A 21071-nucleotide genomic window follows, 5' to 3' on the forward strand; every position below is an offset into this window, starting at 1 on the left:
TAATGTCTAAAAAATAACTGAAAGGGAAATTCTCTGTTGTTATTTTGGTCTACTGTACCATGGAACTGTTCTCAGTGATTCAAACTTAATGAACAACTACAAACTGAATTTGAAGGTATTTGTTTTGTTGTTTGCTTGGCAACATTAGAGCATGTGTATACTGATCTGGCATAACATTATGACCACCTTCCTTATATTGTGTAGGTCTCCCTTGTGCCTCCAAAATGGTTGTGGCTCATCAGAGAATGGACATAGGTCTTCTGAGGGTGTCCTGCGGTGTCTGGTAGTGGAATGTTGTTGTTGGGGTGGGGTGGGGGGTCTTTGGGTCCTATGGGTTGAGGGGAGGGGCCTCTGTGGATCATTCCACAGATACTTGATCAGGTTGGGATCTAGTGAGTTTGGAGGCCAGGTCAAAACTTTGTGATGTTTTTCACGTTTTTTTTTTAGTTGTTTCTAAACCTTCTTTGTCTGTGTGTGTGTCATTGTCATTGCTATGGGGTGGGGGTCTGGTCTGGTCTGGTCTGGTCTGGTCTGGTCTAAGTGGGTTGTACATGTCTAAGTCACATCCACACAAATTAAAAGTCTCCTAGCACAACATTGTATTCTCACAAGATGGCCAATGCTGTTCACGTCCCGTGTCAGTGGTCATAATGTTATGGCTGACTGGTGTAGTTCCAATGCTAGTGAGGCTCCCAGCAGACCCAAACAACACCCTGCAAATGCTGTGGCCATTTTTTTTTTTTTTTTTTTTTTTTTTGGCACACCTTTATTTCATGCCAACATTAAAATCTGAATCCTGAGCAGCAGGAAATAACATCTGCATTTGCTCTGAAATGATTTATAAGTTTCCCTCCTGGTGTGATTTAAGGTAATTGCTGGTGGATGGGAGAAGTTGGGAGTATGTGTATCAGCAGTGTGCTGTCAGTTGTTTCCTGGTTTTGAGGAGTGTGAAACCAAGAAACAATTTATTTCTGGCATATTCCAAGTGTGGATCAGCTGTGGTCAAAACTTGGTGAACTAGGTCATGGCTGTTACACGATGCATTCAAATGTCCAAATGTTTGGAGTTACATTCTCAGACAGGACAATGTATATATACTATGTCAGTGTTTATAGGTGTGTGTATTTGTAGCTGTAAATATAGGTACATATATGTGTACATTTATGTGTGTATGTGCATATATATGTGGGTACACTGACTGCACATACTGCATATACCAATCTATATATTAGTATTTTATATTTTAAATACTATGGTTGTTAAATTCCTTCTAACTTAATACAGTCATATGACAATAGTTGTAGCTTGTTCCTTATTTTTGGGTTAATTTTGCATTTTCTTGCGGTTTGCACTTCTGGTTAGATGCCAAACTGTACAATGGGTTCTACACTAAACCGTGTGCGCTCTTTAATAACTACCAGCTGACTTCATTAAATCTCAGCACATTGAAACTTTCTTCGTTCTCCATCAGAACAGTTTTCATGTTTGTCAGGTCCTCGCTGTGTGTGATGATGTTTAACATCCTGAAGCTCTCTGGACCAGAGGAGTTTCGCAATAACGGAAACTTGGATGCAGATGGGATAGACTCTTTGCTTTCACGTAGGCTCAGAAAGCTATTAAAAGAATATTTTATTTTGACGCATGTGGTATCTGCTTTGTTTCTCTGGCCCCAGGAGATGTATAAACAGACACATCATGTTTTGAGGGGCCTGGAACAGAAAGCCTCCATTTAGTGCTCTGCGGTACATTTGCTCCATGTGCTGAATGATAATCTACAATTACAATATTTACAATGATTCATACTTGCATTCAAAATGATTGTCTAACTTGGCATGCAAGGGTTCACCTATGTAAAGGTTATCTGCCGATCTACATGTGCATGCATTAAAACTGACTGTGTTGCATAGTTAAGTGGCAGCTGATAATAAAACCATGAAATGTAGCCTTGCTGAGTTTGTATTTTTGGATTCTAGTCGCAGCATAATAAGTCAACTGCTATCTAATATAAAAATGCCATCTTAAAAATGTCAGCAGTGAAGCAGAATAAATATTTTTTTATTAGAAAAAGTCACAGGGTTAAAAGACAAATTTAAATGTCAAGATCCAAATGACACAGCTGACAGTGTCATACGCAACTTTCAAATCTGGCAAGTCTTGGATGCAGAAAGAATAGCTTAAGAATAGCTTTCTCAAATGGGAAGCTGGTGGTTGAAAACAACATCTGAGAAATTGCTACCAAAGGCTTCCTGATGGAGACGGGAACAAAAGTTTCTGTATAAGCAGGCGTGCAAGGACTGGATGTCCAGAAACATGCTCCCCTCATGTTCACTGAATCCCACTGAAGTTGAAACTTGTAGAGGTGCACTGGTAAAAATACGTCGCTGAATTCATCCCTGCTTCTCAGAACAGTGTACTGGAACGGCCTTTATGAAGATTGATCAGTGTGGACCAAGGATTGCAGAGCAACTAACGATCAGGGAATTGAACTGTACCCCAACCCTAACCCCCTGATGATTGCAATGGGCAAACCAAGGCCTTGTTGGCAGTGTAAATGACGTTTAACCACTTTATAGAGTAGTGAGACCACACTATAACTGACTGGACCAGTGGACTGGCAACACTGTAGGTACCGCTAACGTTCCCACAACAGTCTAGCATGGAGGTAGGTCTGTGCTGTTGTTGGGGTGCCTTGCTTCTGCAGAAACTAGTAAATGTGATCATATCAAATAAATGGAGAATATCACTCTGGACAAGTTGCGGGTCTATCACAGGGATAAGACACCATCAATTAACCTTCAAGCATGCCTTCAGACAGTAGGAGGAAGTAGCAGGAGTAGAGAAAGCCCACTCAGGAAGAGCATGCAACCCACAAACGGGGCCCCAGACGGCTGTGAGACATTAGTGCTAACCACCACACTACTGTGCCACCCACTGAAAATCTTCAGCAGCATATAAACTAAAAAATATTGGAGAGCAGACAGATGTTGCACATGAAGAACAGATTAAAACTCAAAAAGAGGCATCAGAAGCTTGTCAGAAACTACTCAGTGAGTACATGTAGGTGAACTATGCATTATTAAAGGGATACGCCAAAGAGTTGGATAAGTGAGAAGAAGCATTTTTAAATCGGTCCAGACATTGACCCCCAGCTTTCATTAACACAGCGGCGTGACTGGTTTTCAGGTGCTGCGTGGTGTCCATGCGCATGCAGCGGTGCTTTGCAAATCCATATCGTGTTAAGTGACATTGACATTTGTATTTGTATATGTACAGGTCACAAGAAGTAATTAGGAAAATTCTTGAGTTCATTTATCACTTTTATGAACATCTGGCTATATGGCAACAATACATTACAACACTTATGCTAAGCTAAAGCTAACTTAAAAGCACTGTTTCTTACTTGTGAGTGACTAAATTTCATATAGGGGCGCGTATCCCTTTAATCTTTAGTTGATTTTACCAAGGTCTTAACTAGAGTGTCTACAGCAAAAGTGCAGTATATTTGTTATAATACATCAAGTGTCCTTTAATGAAGACATGAACATTTAGATTTGAGTATTTATAAATGGGATATGCCACCATTTATGTTTCTGCCTCTCCTGTTACAGTAGCAGCTCTCCCCAATCACAATTATTAGCCCCGAATCAAAACCAAAACCAAAACCCTGCCGTGGATCCAACTGCCCCTCCAGTGATTGTCTTATTCCTATCGTGTTTGTGTGTTTAGAGTGCTTTAAGGGTGACGTCATAACAGGATGCCGTCTTCCGAGCTGATGAGGCCCATAGGGATTTTCAAGAGAAAGCAGAAGCAGTGGAAACTCACAGGCGCAGTAGGTACATTACAGTTTATCTGACAGCCCGCGGGCTCATTATGAATTACACATTTTATAAAGATAGTATCGGATTCTGTCATGCTCCGTCTTTTCAGGACACATACTGTGCTGCAATTGGGGGCCTACGTGAAACAGTAACTACACACTGCTCAAAACTTTCCCCTCGTGTCTGTGCAAGTTGTGTTTCTGACCACAGATGATGATTCAAAGCAGTTATCTCTTTACACATAAGCACTTTCACAGAAGAGAGAATGAATTTAAAAAAAAAAAACTCTCTTTCTCCCCTATGTATACATTTGCATATCAGTCTTCTCACTTTCTCGCTCTTTGTGGTTGTTTTCATTTCTTTATGTTGGAGAAGATCATACGACGCAGGGCTGTCTGGTTGCACCTGGAGGTTGCTCATCATGCTCTGCAAATGTAGGTGTTGAAACTCTATTATCTCCTTTCTCTTCTCTTCCTAACTGTCTGTGCGTGTTTCCTGCAAGAGGGAACCCTCCTCTGTTGCCGCTTCTGAAGTTTCCATGTCTCTGCCCCATTTTTCCTCGTCCAAATTAAGTGTTGCACATTGTACAAATTATAAAGTCCTCTGAGGGACATGTCTGGTTGTATTTTATATAAAAGACCTACAAAGACTTCTACCATTTGACCAAGCACAGGGGACAAAATTAATACTTGGCTGATTCTATTCTTGAGTCAAATCTGTGTTCATGTTTTACGTTTTAGACCTTTAAACTTGACATGAAAATCTAGAATCACCAGGACATTTTCAGGAAATACACCCAGAAGTTCCTTTCCACACAGCTGACAGCTGGTCATGTAACACTTACTGTAAAGGTTCCTCATGTGTCTTTATGTTCTCTGGTCACACAGAGTGGCCCTGAAGAAATGTAGATTACAAATCATAGCGAGATGTGACATTTCAGTGAACGTAATTCAATCCCTGAGTCACCTTATAAATAAATAAATAAATATACCCGGGTTTCGTTTTGCCCAGACCCAGTGTGGTTAGGTGTGAAACTGAACTACATATTGCAAACTGAATTTTCCCCTCTGTTATAAAGCTGATTAGCTGATTATTATCTAAGGTTACAAATGGAGATTTGGCCTCATTCACAATGTTTTTATTAGACTAATATTAGTAGACCACCAAGCAGAGCGCATCATGCTCTCGCACCCAAAGGCCCACACTAACACCCTTCTGTTACCGGATACCACATGACACCCCCCAGAAGGCCCATGTCTATTATCTGATGAGAAACAACTGTTTTGCAGTTGATGTTTTCAAAAGACGCTGTCCTGTCCTTACAGACGTTGCTGCCTGTTGGCATCAATGAGCTGAGAGCTAAAGACACTTCTACAGGAAGCTGCTTTTTTTGGCGTTGGTCGGGTGAACATGTGGTGTGAAGTGTGCGACTTCTATCTGATATGTAAAGTCCCTATTTGTGCAACCAACGTGAATAAACCCACTGACAACGTAGGCACGATGCAACACAAACACACGCGCGCGTACACACACACACACACACACACACATTTATCACACATCACTGATATGACTATTTAGTGAGTCAGATCAGCCCCCTTTCCTCTCTGTTTCTCTTCACAGACTAACTTGCATTCCTTCAAGTCCTGATCATTTGTCACCGAGGCAACGTGCCCAACAAGCAGCGGCTTACTGACCCTTCTCCAGGTTTCAAACCATGTTCTGTATGTTATATGTTGGCAGCAAATGCAAATGAACACACAGTTGTAGCAGTTAAGTCTTGTGCACCACCCCAGCACTTCACTGCCTGTTGACAAGGAAAAACACATTTACAATTATTCATAGTATTAGTGGTATTACTTTCGCCATGGCTACACACAGATGGCCTCGGTGCATGGCAGCACGATGCAGGACTGCGCCAATACGTGTGTGTGTGTGTGTGTGTGTGTGTGTGTGTGTGTGTGTGTGTGTGTGTGTGTGCGCATACGGGAAGTCCATCAGACTCCAGTAAGGAATGTTGAGAACAGCTGTGGATATGATCAAGAATTTACACAGAAACCGAACCTCAAGATGGTAAGACGTGCACACACACACACACACACACTCGGAAAACACTTCAGTCTGTGTAAACATTTAAAAAGGAGCAAACATCCCATCGATCCATTTGTATTTGGGTTACTGATCCATGTCAGGGTCAGGGTCACAGCGAGTGGAGTCAGTCTCTCTCGCCGTTTTAAAAATGATTAAAACATGCTCCACATATAAGATAAGATAAGTTGGCCCTCAGTGGGCTACAAGCTACAAGCTTATTTCAACTGGTGCAGAGAGAAAAAAAAAACACAAAAAAAAACATAAACTGACCTAAAAGTGTGACCTTTATATGTTGTGCCCATTTACTCTTCACGTTGTAACCTGGTGATGAGGCTTGCCCCATGAGGCCGGCCAACTCCACATGCATTAGTTAGACAACACCCACCGGCCTAACCACACACACAACATTCTAAAATGGTGGGCTGTGTGGACTGATTCTCTTACCGCCTCGAGGGACCATTCAGCCACAGTTTTTGTCACTTCCAAAGTGGTTTTGTGTTTGGTTTTGTTTGGTTTTGTTTGGCCTGGGCGTAGATCGGAGAAAAAAGACCCACTGCGGTGAACTACAGACTTTGCATGGTGAAACGTGGAATAAACAAATTACAATTTTCTCAGAAACTGTCTGATTCCACAGATGTGTTACATCAGTGAAACTTAAGGTTGGTGCCCACATATCACTTCTCATTACATTGAGCTATGTCTCTCTTGTGTTTTTCCACGGAAACCATGGTTACGATGTTTGGCGAACTGCGTGGAATGCATATACACAGACATAACATTATGACCTCTCATCTAATATTGTCTGCCAGACCTCTGAAAGTGGTTTGCAGCAGATCCTTGAAGTCCTGCTAGTTGTAGGTAAGCATCTCCACTTGATCTGTAGTATCTGAAGGCCAAGTCATCACATTTAACCAGGTCCACTCCTAAAACCATTCCAGGAAGATCACACTGGTCCAGTCCCTTTACGCAACAATCTGTGTTCCTATGTTCTGACACATTTCTGTCAGAACCAGCATTCATTTTTCCAGCAACTTGAGATACGGCAGCTAGTCTGTTGGACTGGATCACCCAGATGAGCCATTGCTGCATATGCATCATTCAGGTTCACTACTGCACTAACCACTGCAGACTGAGAACGCACCACGAGATCTGTAGTTTTGGAGATGCTCTGATCCAGACACTTAGCCATCAGAATTTGGGCCTTATCCTTCATCTTGCCTATTTTCCTCTGCCTTGTCCACAAACTAAGGGGTCAGCGATTTGAGACATGGACCACAATGAGCAAGATAGTGAACCCCAAGGCACTCTCAATGCACTGGAGAGTGAATGTGTATGTGCTTGTCGGTAGGAATGGGTATATAGGTGTCATTGTGACTCCAAAGGACTTTGAGTGCCAATAAATGCATGACAGTTTACACAATGTCATGACTGATTGTAGCTACATTCAAAAGAACAAGACAAATACCTACTCGCTCTTTCACACTTCCAGGCAAGTCCTTACATGCCATTGTCTTGAGAGTGCAGTGTCTTTTCTTCCTTCGAACACAACAGGATTCAGGAGAATTCTGAAGGAAACGAAAGAAAGGAAAAATTAACACACTCATCCCCATTCCGATACGAGTGTCATACTGGAACTGGATTTCGTAACAAGTGCCACTATTACTCAACTCAAAAGAGACTGCCTCCCTTTCGCCGCCATCTCATACACACACACACACGTTTGTACAAGTATCTTAGTGAGGACTTCCATTGACATGAACGTCGTTGACGTACATTCCCATAGGTCTTCAACATGGGGTCTGTGGAGATACTGCAGGGAGGTCAAAGTTTTTTGGTTGATTAGATTTTTTTTTTATTATTATTATTTCCTCCACAAATTTAAATTTCTTTAAATGCACATTCATATGAATCCAACATATTTTAGCAAAGTGGTAAGGGATGATAATAATATTAAATGCAAAACGATAATAATAATGTATATTCATAAATAGCACTAGGCCGAGTTTAATGTAGAACATATATGATAAATAGGGGGTCCTTACTCTCCATCAGTTTGGGGTCCTTGGTTGGCATGAAAAACGTTGAAGACCTCTGTCCTAGCCCCTTACCCTAACCATCTCAACTAAGTGCCTAAATGTCCTCACAAATGCCCTCACGCCAATGGTGTCAATCTCTCTAGATGGCCATAAAAATACACACACTCACAAACACACACGCACAGTTGTTTGCGTAATTGTGTCAACTCTTTAATCTACACAGCCCGAGGTGATTAGTGTGACACATGAGGTTGTGGAAACGGGCGTGCACACGAGCCCTGGTTGGTCTGCATTCGCAAATAAACACACGCACACGCGCAGTCGCGCCACTAATTGAAAGCAGCCGTTTGCAGTGAGCTGATAAGCGCACAGCTGAGCACGTCCACCTGTTGTGTTGTGGACTGAGGAAAAGCTAATGTTGCAACATATGGCTCTGCGGTGAAACACTCATTAAATAACCGGAGTACAAAATGCAGGAATTAATGAATGACAAAGTTGTCGTCAGCAGCTCATTCACTTACAGATTTTCAATAATCCTATCCCTTGTGGCTGAATGGAAAAAGATTAGTAGATTATTTCATGTGAGGCCGAACGACAATAGGAGCTCGTCGCCATCCAACAATGGACTCTTATTGGTTTCAGCTGACGCTGGCCATCACTACTTGCTTTTCTATCTTTTTCCCTCCCCTCATGTTTTGCGTCTCTGTTCATTGTTCACAGTGCCGTTTTGTGTCCAGAATGGAGTCATTCTCCAGAAAATATTCAGGGGTCATTCACTTCCCATTGGCTTCAGTGGAAACTCAATACCCTTTCATCGTGCCTTCACTCAGCAGTTCTTAATGCTTTGGGAAGTACCCTCCGCCCCCATCCCTAATTCTTCTCCCCACCCATCAGTGTCCTCCACCCAGCTGTTTTTTAAGGAAGGAGCATTGTTCAGTCAAATAACTTGTAACGCTTTGCGAGAAATGCAGTGGAAAAAGAATTGTATCCTGTTTCGTTTGCAGCATTCCTGCGTGAAGTCTTTCCAAACTGCATGAAGTAAATCCAAACGGGGTTCCCCCTTTGGCAGTTCTGAAGCATAAAAAACATGCACATACCTTTATGTATAAATTTGTGAGCATATTATCTAACTAGCTAGCCATATGTGTCAGAGGTAATCGGAAAGGAAACTGTCCTATGAGGACTTTGCAAAGATACAAAGATTTGGGGACATCACAACATGAAGATTGTAAAAAAACACAACCCAGTAACCAAGGAGTTACTTTTATCATATTTAGTGTTTGGTGCCAGTGGTGCTAATGTTTTAGTTGTGTGCAGCTCACCATAGAGCCAAGCCATAAACATTCTAGCTTGTTACTCCTAGCTTGGATTACAGAGGTTCTTTACTATCAAAAAGACTCAATAAGTACTTAAAATATGATCCAATGCACCACATCAGCCACAACACTAAAACCACTGACAGGGAAGTAAACAACATTCACCATCTTGTGACAGTTCAGTGTTCCGCTGGGAAACTTTTTGGCATTCATGCATATGTACCACCCACCTAGACCAGACCAGGCACACCATCCCCATAGCAATGACACTCCTTGATGGCAGCAGCCATCCCCTGCAGAATGCAAACTGAAAAACTATATTAGGCAGATGGTCATAATGTTATGCCTGATCGGTGTGGCTGTGCGGATATGACTTTACATCAGAGATCATATTTTAGCTTCTCTTCCTCTGCAACCTGTAAAATACAGAGCAGGAGTTAAAATCCCTCTCCTTGTTTTTACGTATTTGTTCATGGGGCTTAAGGCTGTTCCATAAAGCAGCTCGAGATAATCCTCATTGTTTATTACTGTCGCTGTATAAACACTAAACTGAACCGCAGCCTAAATTAGTCAGTAGTTCAACGCAGCCTAAGTTCCTTGGCTGAGAAACGGCACGATCATCATCTGTAAATCTGTCAAAGTGACCCGCTGTAAATAAAGATTAGTCTGATCCAGATAGTCTGAGCATCTGGACACATGTTTACTGACAGAAGACGTCTTTATATCCAGAAAGACATGTGAACAGAGGCGGAATAAAAAAGCTCCACAGAGAATGCCGTTGATAGAGTTGACCATGTTGCACAGTAGGAACGATGCATTGTTCGGGAGCAGAGGAAGAAGTGGAAACCTGGAGTGTATTAGGGTCAGTCCTATCACCCAGACCACCCCGCACTTGCTACACAACACCATTGTCCTGTTTGGGAGGTTGGTGGGTAGACAAAGGCCAGGAGGGCAAACAAACACTGAACAAATATACTGTGAGAAACCTGCACAGATCAAAGTTCAAGGATGCCAACTATGATTTTCCATCTGATAATTTCAACTGTGTGAGAAAGCGAGCTATCCTGATAGACTGCATACGACCATCACACATTCTCTAACTTTTACTCGAAAACAAACAACCCTCGAATCGACTTCCCACACTGACCCCTGCATGCTGGCCGTATTTGCCCAGGGAAGAGAGTGTTTTTCTTTACAGCAACCATCTTATGCAGGGGGGATGCTCGGTATGCCCAGAGGAATGTTGCTGACAGGAAGGGCCGGACCTGAAGCCAAGAAACAGGAGGAGCACTAAAGGAGAGGGAGATGGAAAGAAAATGAAGGAGAAGGAGGAAATAATGGTAGAACATACATTTTAAAGTTTTTTTTTTTGTCTTAGGTTGTTGGTTCTAGGAAATCCTTTATGTGTCATTTCAACCCTACTACTAAGGGTACTAAGGGAAATAGTGATGAAATGAACCTATTAAGTTGCAATTAAATCTGCAGGTTTTGGGGAGAACTAAGCAAAGTGCAACTCAGCAGCTGTCGCCTCAGAAGTAATCCAGGGATCATCTTGGCTTCCTCTCCTGTTTTTTGATGGGGTCTTTTGAGGATTAGAACCAGTTAGCAATTATTGGAAAACAGGAACTGATGAGTGAACGTCAGGATGTGTTTTTGTGCTTTTGGTGACTCGCGGACAAACATGCTGTCAAATTAATCACCAAGTTTTCTGAAAAACACTCTACCAGGAATTTTGAACGTTTAAGCCAAACCCTAGCACCTGCTAAAGCCATCCTTTGGTGCCACTTATTTCCCTAAACATGCAGCCTATGTTCGCTTTTTTGTGGTGCACCCGATTTAAAACACACATCCGCATTTAAAACTCACAGTAGTTTCCCATTGGATACGCCCACTTCCTCTGAGTTTTTCTTAACAGGACTATTCTGTGAAGCAAACAATAACATGTAAGCCAGCAGAGGTTGCAGAATATCCCACAAGACCTTGTGTTGCTCCCAAAAGAAGTTTCAGCTAGCGCCAAAGCCAGTGCCAGGAGGATTTTAACCCGTTAAGACCTAAACATCTTATGGCATTTGAATGACATTAACTCGACGATGGACTAAATTGAAAGTGTGGCCGAAGAATGTTAAGTTGCAATTTCGGGGGAAAACAAGCTGCATTTACAGTAATGATGACGCACAGCTGCTGTCGACTATAGTTTGGGGAGCGACCCAAAATCCGACATCCCCAGGAAGAGAGAATTGTTTGAGGAATTTGTTGGTAAAAGCGAAGTTAGTTATACCCTTGAGATGTCTCAAAGGTTTTCCAGACAAAAGCACAAATTCCCAGTGTTCAGCCTCAATTTGAATTTTGTCAATTGCGCAAACCACTGTGAGTGACGGTAACTGAAAATATGGGAAATACCAAATTCTCTCAGAAGGGGTTTTATTGCAATTTGTCAAATAACAAAACCTTATATACAACATGTTGGATGTGCAATAAGGAACTCACAGTCACTGTACCCCTGCAGCTGGTGTTGTATTAGGCAGCTAACCTGCAATGTTTTGAAGCTAATGGTAACGGGACCCCAGTCTGTCCAACTCAAAATAACCACTTCCTCCAGGACATCCATGCAACTGGCCAGTCTTTAGCATGTACCAGTCGTACTTACCGATATTGTTAAAAGGAGCATGCTAACGCTACTGTCAAATAGCCTCTGTTCATTCCAGTTCAGTCCAGTCTCAGGTTAATCCAATGATCTGAGTTTCAGTGTCCCCTCAACTCCAGCAGATGTTTCATAGAAAGTCAGTAAAGCAAGTTAACTGGGAACCTACTGACCTGTTCACGATGAACTAGAAAGTTGCTCTTTAAACATTCTTGCCTGCACACACACAGTTTTGTCCAACCTCACTAATCATCCAAGCTAGAAACGATAGCTACTTAAATATGTTGGTTAAGCCTTTTTTCATTGTTATCAGTCAATTCTATAAAGAAGGAAGACAATGGATGCAGTATTTGCAATAAAAAATAAAAATCATGCATTAGTTTTTGCATGTATTTCCTGTGATCCCGTGTTGCAGTCAACCCAATCTGATATCTGTATCTACTAATTAATAGTAGCTTGTTGCAGGCTGTCAGGAGTAATCAGAGTATGGGAACAAATAACACCAGATAAGAGTGGGCGGAGGGGCGGAGTGTGTTTGTGTGTTTCTCTATGTGTTTATGTGTGTGCAGGAGTTGTCCAGGCACTGCGAAACTGGAATGTTCGTCCATGCATCGCACTGCACAGACAATAAACTCACACACACACAGTATGTGAATCACGTCAAGGAACATAACCCTTGGCATAAATTTGTTTCATGGAGAGTTACCACTACTCCAACCATTTATCACCTTTATCCTAATGTAAAGCTAAACATTGTGATGGACCACATAAACAGATTTATAACCTCATAACATTTGTAAAACAAGTACAGAAAGTCTGTCTCTGCAACACAGTCATCACATTGTCCCATAAACAAAGAAAACATAGAAACAGTGTTGCCAAAGAACAATTTAGAACCTCAAAAAGAAAACCATAAACCACCATTAACATCATGAGGGAAATGAGTCAGGAAGCGATGACCAAAGCAACTTGTGTTCGAAAGTAAAAACGAAGCATCTAATAGAAATTGTCCCTATCTGTGTTATTGTGGAGCAAAAGCCATTTGACATAATCTTTTCTTCCTGCATTTCCTCTTCTACTTAATCACTTATCCTTTTCCTGGCAAGGATGCAGGAAAGACAGACGTCAGCAGCACAGAGGGAAGCGTTATTGGAAAAGGCAGCGGAGCAGGGCAGGGTCTTTTTGGGAAGAGATAGAGTGGAGTGGTTTGTGCCAAACACGACATCACTCACAAAAAAAAAAAAAAAAAAAGAGTAAGTGGGGCGCTGGACTTTGGATGCAAACTGAAAGGGCTATTATCATTAAGTTAAATGAGCTAAAATTGCTGAGAAATGCAAAGAAAAGCTTGTCAAAACAGTTTTCACACACACAGGAAAGGAAAGGAAATGAAAGGAAAGGAAAGGAAAGGAAAGGAAAGGAAAGGAAAGGAAAGGAAAGGAAAGGAAAGGAAAGGAAAGGAAAGGAAAGGAAAGGAAACTGGGGCACACTGTTGTGCAGATTCCCTTGCTGTTGGCATGGCTGTAGCGTAAAACATATACTATAACTAATGTCATATAAATCACTAGTTCATAGTGGTTATGTCAGTACCAAAGTCCATATGTTAATATATTTATTTGCCCATCCAACCAAATAAGTGCTCTTGTTGTCACACTTTTTAAAATTCACTTCTGTGTAATAATCATTGATAGTGCTTTTAGCCTGTTAGCTAGAAAGACTTCCTTTGAGAAAATTAGACATTTGTGTCTTTATTTGAGCAGCAATGAGGGTAAAATTAAGGTTAAGAACTAGAGAAGCTACTTGCATGAGTGGGAAGAAAACCCTGCAAGCCCGATCATGCTCGTCTTTTTTTGTTGTTGTTTGTTTTGTTTTTGTGGGGATATAAAATTAACCTTTGTGTTGAATTTACGAGTTTATAATGTGACTGAAATACAAATGGTTGGTGCCTGCATAGACAGCTGGACTAAAAAGTACTTGAGACCATGATATAAATGGAGTTTAACGTTCAAATATGCACAAACCTTATGTTGTTTATATAGTTCTACGTGTTTTACAAAGTGTTTGTGTTGCATGTGTCGCATGCTTATTGCTACAGTACCCAAAATGCTCCTGGCTTTGACATTTGCTTTTAATATGCATGTTCAGGATTATTCAACTATGTGGAATATATTTAGTCTCTGCAGCAGATGATCATCATTATACAACCAAAGGCCACTAAGGAACAGTGACACTCTTAAGGAAATGATTGTGTGACTACTACAAGATTCTGTTTAGCTTCATTCATCCAAAGCCTGAGCCTGATCTCCTCCTGCGTCTGTGGTTCTGTAATTCCATGTATTACTGCCGTGTGCTTGTTGACTGTCTGCTACCGCCTTTTCCTCCTCTTCCTCCTCCTCCTCCTCCTCCTCCTGCTCCCTGGCTGAGGCCCGTGTGAATGTGTGTCTGCGGTGTACCTCAGACATCAGATGTCGCGGCTCGACTTAGCTTTTAGAGGTTTGACCTTTCACCTCCGCTTTTTGGAATCCGCAGACTGTGAGTCCTGGTGTGAGGGAATCACGTGGCTCATGTCTGCTCCTCAAGCTTCATCCGTGGACCAGAGAGAACAGAGAGGATATAGTCTGCACGCGAACAAACGTTGTGGCAAATGAACATGGCTGCACATAGATACATGTAGAATGACACACAAAAAAAAACAAACATGCGTGACCATGTTGCTCCACTTACTGTTCCGGGTGCTTGTTGAGGAGCCACACAGCTGGCATGGTGGACATCATGCAGAGTCAGACAGTCAGGCATAACACCTGTCTAATATTGCGCAGCTCTCGCTTGTGCTACCAAAAAAAATTGTGACTCACCAGAGAATGCGTCACAGTTGTCAGGTGCAAACATTTCCCAGCAGAACGCTGCATTATCACAAGCTGATCGACCGCTGTTTACTTTATCTGTCAGTGGTTTTAATGTTATGGTTATGATCGAACGTGGCCGATATCACAGAATAAAGTTTCACTTTAGTCACTCTTCCTGTGTCATGACACCACTCACAGTTTATTTTAACGCTTACGCACTTGGTGTACACGGCTTCCTAAACTGCAACTCACAAGTTCCACTTTAACGCAGCGTCACTGTGCCAACACTTCAAGCTGCGTTCAGAGTCGGAGTGTGCACTTCGATGCAGGAAGGCTGAGCGCACCTGAGGCTGCAGATGATGAGGAATTCGTTCTTTTGGCATTAATGAAGCGAGAGCGTATTAAATAATATCTGTGCTGAGCGGTGCTATTAAATGCCCCAGGGAAGTTTGGAAGTGATGAGAGAATGTTATATAATTCCCTCGGCAGCCCCAACCTGCTTGCTTTAAACGCTTAAGTAGTTCTCCAGGACACATTTTCAATCCGGTCCAATTCCAGAGATCACATTGTTTTATTTTAGCTGACCAAACCATTAAAATATGCCTGGATCAGCCAAGATTTGATGCTCACAATAAGCCAGACATATCTAGATATCTCCAGTGAAATGCCTTTATTATAAAATATACTAGGAAAGAATAGTGATGAGGAGGAGACAGTAAAGCTGACTAAATGATGGCATTTACATGACCATAAGTTGTATATAATTTACATTGTTTATATAGTTCTGAATAAAAGCCTTCAGGGTCACAATAGGTGGTACAACACACATCTGCATGATTGGTGGTGTTCTAAAGGTTAGATTTCATTTTTTTTTTTCCACGTGCCAGACAATCATTGCATTCAGTTGTAGAAGCTGGATGTGGAAGCTGAGATGTACAGCATGTGTCAGGTTATGGAAGTACAACCACACAGCTTGTAAAATGCTTCCTCTCATTTCTCAAGCTGGCAGGACAGGAGTGCACTACGGTCGTCTGGCGAAGCCATCACACAGACACATACACACACGCACGCACATGCATGCATGCACACGCACACACATGCGTGCACACACACACGCACAGCTGGACAGCTGCTCAAACACTCACCCGTCATGGCAGTAAGTGAAAGTCAAGAGATGTTTTGATCTGAGAGAAATACTGCTGGAGAAGGAAAAAAGAAAAAGATCCAGATCTTTAAAGTGGAGATCTGAAGGAGAAAGGATTAAGAAGGAGAATAAAGGGCCCAGAAGTGAAGGTTCAGAATAACAAGCAACACATTAAAGGAGTCTGACATGCTGTACATTTGGGGAGGGAATATGTGCATGCTGCATGTTGCACAAGTTTTACACGATTGAAAGAGACTGGTCGAGCCGAAGGGAAGCAGGGGCTCATCAGTCAGCAGAACATGATCTGTGCAAGGTGCCGCCCTGTGATTTCCCCGCTGCCGCTGTTAATCTACCGCCTAACCTCTGCATTTCTCTTTCTGCAGCCAGAGCAAAACCCCTCGAGGTGGGAGGGGAGAGCGTTCTCACGCCGCCTTCATCTTCAGACTTTTTCTTCTGTAATTTACAGATTTTGAGTTTGCTTTTAATTATTCTCGCAGTCTGGTTTGATTTTCCTAAATCATTTCGGCGCAATAGATCACAGAAGGTTCTCCAGGCACCGCAGTAAATCACTTGAAATTTGTGCCACACATCATTACTATAAAGAAATTCAGAGAGGGGGATGGCGTTTATTTTCATCAAACAAAGAAGTCCATATGAAAGACAGAATATGACTGGTGTTTCTTCCTGTTTGTTGTCGCTCTGTTATTTACGACAGACATTGATTCACGCCGCGTGACGCTATTTGCATTTTCGTCTAATGCACGTTAAGCTGTCTGTAATTAAAGAGCGTGTGCTTTTCTCTCAGTTCAGAAGACACAGCATACCATTCTTGAGCTCTCGAACCAGGATTCAAAGACTGGAGCTGAAGCTGCTCTGTAATTTTGGTATTGTCTAAATCCCTTGAAATGACCTTATTGCCAGACATTAAAATTGATATTAGATGTTTCTGCAAGGCCCCAAATCAACATATTTTGACATTGTTTTTTTTCTATGACCATAAAGTCAACATAAAGAAAGGATTGCGTTTTAAAAAGCTATTATAAATGCAAATGTCTGTAAGAAAAAAAAAAACTGTCTGCCTGTTTGTCTGATGCGTTCAGTCTTTAATACATAGTTTTGTCTTTGGCCTTGATACCACTGCTTGCTGGGAGACAAAGGGCCTGTTCAGACTTCGCATTAAGATCCTATCTGGGTGATCCGATCCCGTAAAGTACAGGTGTGAACACCCCCAGGACGCACCGAGAGATCCGATCTCTGACCCCGTCGGGTTCATGGGAGACATCAGCTGCAACAATATTCTACTGCGCCCCAGATCAGAATGAGAATCAGAATACTTTGTTAATCCTTCAAGGCAATAGTTTCAGATCACGTCTGTGTTTATTTGCACACGGAGCGTGAAACTGAGATTGGATCTGGAGACGCGTGTTAATGTTAATGTTAATGTTACTGCGAGGTCTGAACACGTGCACCCAAACCTGGCCTCTTGTGATTGGAAAACCCAGATCAGCTCTTAATGCGAGGTCTGAACAAGCCCCGACCGACTGAGGTGGGAGTGGACTCACGCCTCAGTTCCTGGATAACAGATGAACTCTCCAGGAGACGTCAGTGCGTCAGGCTGTGAAACTGCACCAGAGCGTCACAAGGGACTAGGGTTACCTTTGCACATATGCTTTACTACACGACTACACTGTTTTTTGTTTTTTCTTTTTTCTTTTTACCTCATTTGCTGACTGTGATTCCTCATGTTTCTATTCAAGGATGCTACTGGATACAGAGTTTCCCACGGGATCAATAAACCTCTCGATATTAAGGGTCACGTGCAGCTTATATTGGACATATGCTGTAATTGATGGATGTATTTTATACAAAATGATGAAAAAATTCTGTCGTTAAAATACTAAATCGCAGCTGAATTACTCCATCAGTCTTACTACTTGTACAGCTATGAGAAATCTGCTAATATATAAAATATTCATACTGTACAATCATCTCCCTCTTCACCCGCTTTATTCTTTTTCATTCCAGTTAGTAGTGATATACAGTGTTTTTATATGCACGCGTCCATGGAGCCGCTTCGGCCGATATTTCACGTGAAAAGAGGAAGCAGGACAGAGAAGGCAACAGGAGAAAGGAAGCAGCGAGGAAGTACTTGAAATGATTCACCATGGGAAAGTGACACAAGGTTTTTAAGAGTTGGTGAACATTAAACAAAGCCCGCGTGAGACTTACGAAGCGAAAGAAAACAGAGAAGAGCTGGGTGGGACGTGCATATAATTCAATCTGTAATTCCATATTCGACTCATGCGACCTTGTCGGATTGCTGTAGCGGAAGGGCCTCTTGTACCGGGAAAGAGAACATTTATTTCCCCGGGCTGACTGGTGAAGGCTAGTAGTGGCTGGTGGGGGAGATTTGTTTCGGGAAACTGTGGATTTCTTGAAAACACTGGTGAAGTAAACCCATGCACAAACAATGAGTATATTTTATTTTTAATTCCCACCAGACAGATGAGGATGCCGGGACTATTTTTACACTGAAAAAAGGAATAAACACATATTTCAGTTTCACCTAGTAGTATCCTGTGTCTTTGGTGAGCAGCAACCTTGGTGCAAAAAGTGAAGTCACTTTGTTGTTAGCTATGTTGATGTTTTTATATTAGCTAATATCCTCAGGCATAAAACCTGTATGAGAATATTCTCAAACTCTGAGCCTGGTCCCTACCTCGCAAATGGAAATGAGAAAGTGGACTGTGTAAGGACTAGGAACTTGCAGTAGTAGTCTGAAGCGGAAAGCATTCTAGACAGTCTAGTGGTTAGCCCCATTCATAGACAACGGTCCATCACCCAAAGCGCTGCACCACATCCCCTGACATGAGGCTGCTGTTAGTGGGGACTGTGTCTACTGGCCTATGACATACTAATGCTAACGCTCATGGCCACTTCTGTACTCTGCATAGAGCCGGACATTTCTTGGCTTTAGGTCACGTTGTAGGAAAAAACTAGTGTAGAGGAAACGGGGTCATCACAAGTTGCAGGCGGACTGCTACACCCATTTTCCCATTTTGAAATGCGACCTGAGTTATAGGTGATTTAGATGCAGAAGTGATGGTGACAGCGCAGAGCATACGCGGTCCCTGCACCAAGTGGCAACCTCCGGGTCTGAGCGATGAACCCCATGCTGAAGTGCAAAAAGCTGCAGTTCATCGAGTGGCCACTTGAGGCTGTAGACCTCTAAGTTAAAAAGCCCAACTTTACAGCATTATTAAACATGCTTACAGTCGTTTATTTCCCTGAGCTAACAGGTAGTGTAGAGTTGAGTGGGCGGGTCTCAACATCCAGGCTGCTTTAGCTCTGCCCCAAAACAACCCCATGTCCATATTTAGAGTGTCCAGGTTTGGGCGGAGTAAAATTCATCCAACATAGCGATCGTGGGCCCCTGCCCACTTCAGGCTTCATTTTCAAGGATCAGAAACCAATGGGTGACGTCACAACGGGTTTGTCCATAGTATATACAGTCAATGCCCTGTACAGACCCAGCTGCACCTGATGTGCACCTCCCCTCCCCATCGATAAAGATGGAACACCTCAAGGAAAGGCTAACTGAGGAGGCTTGGAAATAAAAACATTTGCACGACTTTGGCAAAATTTCAGCAAAAGCCGCATAAATGTTAAAAGTGAAGCAGGAAGCAGAAACAAAAATGAACCCGACTGGCAAAGAAAGACACAGCGCCGACTAGTGTTTAGGTGGTGTTTTTACAAGGCGAGCCAGACTGATTTTTGCACAGCATAAATGACTTGCATAAATGAATGCATAAGTTATGGCGCCTATGTCCAAAAGTCCCCTAAAAGAGCCTTTAGACTTATTCAGATACTGTTTGGGTGGTGACTGCTACACTCAAACGCCACACTGCGCTTCAAAAGTGTTCCTCAGTAGATAAATGTACTTCAATCTGATACCATGCCGAGCAGTGGGAATATTAATGATATAACTTGTTTCCATTCACTTCTACTCGATCTCCCAATAAGTGCTTCAAAAGTTCGTCCTCATCCTCCCCAATGTGAGCTGCTGTAGTTGCTGCTAAGCAGATGCAATGTGTATTTCTCTGATCCATATGTGTATGTTTGTGTCTCTGCTCTGCAGAGGTTTGATGTCAATTTTGGTCAAGTGTTTTATGGATGTGTCATGTGTTGCAAAATGTCTGTGAATGTCTAGTGACTGGCTCGACGGAAGGAGACAGAGAGAGTAAAAGAGAGACGGTGAGCCCACATGGCCGTAATTTTTCCTGAATGATGATGTGATAAACTTACGGGAAGCGTGTGTGGTGTGTTTTCAGTCGAGACGAAACACATTTTTCACATTAATGTTGCAATAGTTTCACACAAATAGACCCGCAAAGTACGTGCTTGGCCAAAGGAGGAGAATAAACACGTTTGCACCACATTGCTTGTGAGGCCTTAATAATTTCCCAAAAAAATAGAAGTTTGAGAAGGATTTGGAAAGCTGATACTAACACAGACACGTCCAGGTATTCAAGAAAACTGTTCCAGAGGTCCGGGGGTCACGGTTTAATTAGTGAATAGCCTTGGCACTTGCACAGGGACCAGAGATCAGATCAGATCAGATCTGAGCTTCACATATAAAATCTCAAAGACACAAACTAACAATCAAAAGAGAAAAAAAAAAGAAAACTGAGAAGAGATTACATATGCTCACAAAGAGACACAAAATCAATGCTAGAAGAAACAAAGTAACCACAAAGTGACACATAGCCATAAAGAATGACTGTGGTATCACGTTTTGCTGCAGAGTTCTGTGTAGTCTGAGAGACTATGAACTGCAGAAACGTTCTGTTTAAGTATCATAATCATGTATTTAGATTTACACTCTAGTCCGGCCGGTTTGGTTTAGGTTGGGTTATCCACAGCAACATTTACGTGCGCTATTGAGCACAAACACGGCTAACATGCTAACATTTCTTTTGAGCTACTTAACCCAGGTACAGGCACAGACTAGTGGGGAAAGGTTTTAAGAAAAAGCCAGTCTACTGAAGATAATAGATAAGGAGGGACAGGAAGATGACCGTGCAGACATGAGCCGCGGAGCAGGGAGGGAGGCAACATGAGAACGAGACAGGAGCCAGGGAGACGAACTAAAAGTTAAGAGGCGGAGACAGAGCTGCAGGAG

Source organism: Mugil cephalus, chromosome 11 (assembly GCF_022458985.1).
Source record: "Mugil cephalus isolate CIBA_MC_2020 chromosome 11, CIBA_Mcephalus_1.1, whole genome shotgun sequence".
NCBI classification, from domain to species: domain Eukaryota; kingdom Metazoa; phylum Chordata; class Actinopteri; order Mugiliformes; family Mugilidae; genus Mugil; species Mugil cephalus.